Here is a 3,448-nt window from a genome sequence, read left to right on the forward strand (position 1 = left end):
GGTCACCATGGTTCCCATTTCCAGATTTCGTGGAGTAAGCCATAGTTGGATTTCTTTACGAATGAACGTTCCTCCCCTGTGTGACTCCGTTCGCCAAGGCAAACCATGTGAAGAACAGCTTGACACCGCCGTGCCCTACACACATGGTAAAATGAAGGGCCACCGAGATTTGGCTGTGCAGTGGAGGCCGAGGACACAGTGGAGGATGAGGAGGCGGCGTCGCACACTGTAACAGGACTAACTGCCTGGGAGCGAGAGCGTGGAGGAGGAAGCGGTGTGACCTGTCCAAGTTGCTGTTGTGGCTGTGCAGAAACCACATTTGCCCAGTGAGCTGTAAAAGACAAGTATTGTCCCTGCCTGTAGTTACAGCTCCACACGTCGGCGCTGCTGTGCACTTTTGAACACACCGACAGGCTCAAGGACTGGCCCACCTTCTCTTGTACAAACTTATGCAGGGCTGGTACTGCCTTCTTCGCAAAGAAATGACGGCTTGGGACTCTCCACCTCGGCTGGGCACAAGCCATCAGTTCTCTGAAAGGTGCAGAGTCCACCACTTGAAAAAGTGAGGGACTGCAACACCAGCAACTTGGACAGGAGCACATTCAACTTCTGCGCCGTTGGATGAGTGGGCGCATACTGTTGTCTCTTGGACATGGCTTCGCCGATGGATTGTTGGCGGAATGGCTGACTAAAAGCGAGAGAAGCAGGAGCGACAGAAGGAGGGTTTGAAACACAGCTCCCTTCGGCTGAGGTGGTGGAGCCTTGGCTGGATGAAGAAGGAAGCGGATGGCCACTGGGTGAGGCAGCAAGTTGGACCACTACATCGGAGCCACGGTTCTCCCAGGCCGCTTTATGGTGGCGAAGCATGTGTTGACGCAGGGCCGTGGTGCTGACATTGGGACCCTGGCCACGCTTCACCTTCTGCCGACAGATCTTGCATGTAGCTACGTGAACCTCCTCCGGATGCCTTATGAAAAACTTCCACACCACCAAGTAGCTGATTTTCCCACCCGCAGTCCGCACTAATTGACTGCTACAGGCGCCGTCTCCAGGAACCCCTGTTCCACTACCTCCCGGAAAGGTAGGCTGCCGCGAAGCAGGTGGTCTCCCCCGGGCACGTTTGGCTCCTGAATTTCCACTACTGCCACCACGCTGACTGCCAACCATGCTACCGCCTTGCTGCCTCAAGGGCAACCTACAACTCTCTTCTCCTGATGATGATGAAGCCCCTTCTGCACCCGGCTCCCAATTGCGATCGGCTTCATCATCATCAACAGTTGTGTGCACGTCACTGATGTCCTCCTCAGGTTCCCCAACAGTGTCTGCTTCAGGACCCTGAACACTTGCAACACCGCCTCCCCCGTCACTCTCCGCATTACTACTTGGCCGCCTAGCGGAGCAAGCGGCGCATGTCTCCTACACTTCTTGGCTGTCCAGTAGCTGCTGACCGTGCTCTATTAGATCGTCCTCGGTAAATAGTGGAGCTGAACCCACAGCATAAGATACTTCTTTAGGAGAGGGAACAGCATAGGAGAAAGGCAATGGGAGGACACGGACTTCTCCCGGGCCATGCCAACTGAGGGTTGTGTCTGAGGAACCCACCGACTGTTGACTGGGGGTGTGAGATGTCACTTGTGATGATGTGGATGAGCGTGTTAACCAATCGACGATGGCAGATGGGTTGCTGGTGGAGACACGACCGCTGGCTGATAAAGGGAGCTCAGGCCTCTCGCTGTGACTCCTGCTGCCACTCGCCCCAAGTCTGCTGCCAACTCTGCCTGAAGTATTTAGGCCTCTGCCACTCCTCTGTGTACGTCCTGGCACTTCTCTGCCTGACATACTTAGTGCGTTTATGAGGGTATTACAATACGCTACACTACTCTTTAAACAGTATTTGTCTAGAGCGGCAGCAGGTGATTACTTACGTCTGTCCTTTCACAGTATGTAGGCCCTTTACAGATTAACAGGTACTAAATGGTACAATACTTGGATGTACCTATGCGGTATACACTGATGAGGGCAGTAATATGCCTAACTATTAGCAGAGAAAAAATCTGTATTTTTGTAAAACACCAGCCGGTGGATACTATTGTTTGGACTTTGACGGTATGGAGCACCTTGACAGCTTAACAGGTACTAAATGGTACAATACTTGGATGTACATATGCAGTATGCACTGATGAGGGCAGTAATATATGCGTAACTATATGCAGAAAAAACTGTTTAAAAAAAAAAAAAAAAAAAACTGCCGGTTAATAGTATTGTTTGGACTTGCACAGTATGTAGCCCCTTGACAGATTAATGGGTACAAAATGGTCCAAATGCACTACAGTCCACTGAACAATCACATATTTCTGAACAGCAGCAGAACCCAACAGTGCAGCACCACAAAAATAAATCCAGGGATTAAACCCTAAATTGCACTCTGTCATACAATTCTGAGCAACAGAAGATTTGTGGAGCAAATAAAAATAAACTCAATTGGGCTGAAAAATGAGGAGATGAGATGCTTCAGAAAGTTCAGGCAGCTTGGAGATCTGTATGAGGCAGCTGACAGCTATCTGCCCCTCTCTGCTGCAATGCTCAATAACGTGAATAGGAGGTTTAGCAATCAATGATCCTTCTCAGTGTAACAGCGCAGCACTCTGCACTCCTGCCTTTCCCTAATGTGACTAGCAGTTGCAGTGTAACGCTGTGATATGAGCTATTCACACACACACAGTCCCGTCCTCTCCATCTGAGTGCATAGATGAAATGAAGAGAGGGAAGATGGCCGCCGATTATATAGGGGCTGTGACATCACAGGGGTCAGTGAAGACTGATAGGCTGCATCTCACATGTGATTCAGGGTCAGCCCGCCTACCTTCATTCCTGACGCTGTTTCCTGCCCTCCCATAATCCCCTGCCCCATGTACTCACATGTGGATCCGCCATCTTAGGTCCCCAATAGCCCGGAACGCTGTAAAATGGAGTTTAATGAAGTGATTCGTGCGATAGAATCGCGGCGATATTCGTAGCGAATTAAATTTTTCATGAAATTCGTAACGAATTCGGGTTCGTCAACTTCGATTCGCTCATCTCTACCCGATACTATAATAATATCCAGCATGTGCCATGGGAAGAGGAGGAGGGGGGGTGGGGTGGGGGGGGGGGGACCCAGGCCTTGAGCTGTGTAAGGGGCCCTGGAATTTCTGATGGCAGCCCTGATGATAGGTTTGGGAGGCCATGGTCATGACGTTATGCCACGCCACCTCGTGATGCTATGCTCCCTCCATTAATGTCTATGGGAGTGGGTGTGACAACATCACACCCTCCCATAGACATGAATGGAGGTAATGTGGACCCCCGGATCAGACATCTTATCCCCTATCCTTTGGAGAAGGCATAAGATGTCTAGCAATGGAGTACCCCTTTAAAAGGCCAACACCTCACCATATTTCCAGGAAAT

Source organism: Hyla sarda, chromosome 4, assembly GCF_029499605.1.
Source record: "Hyla sarda isolate aHylSar1 chromosome 4, aHylSar1.hap1, whole genome shotgun sequence".
NCBI lineage: Eukaryota > Metazoa > Chordata > Amphibia > Anura > Hylidae > Hyla > Hyla sarda.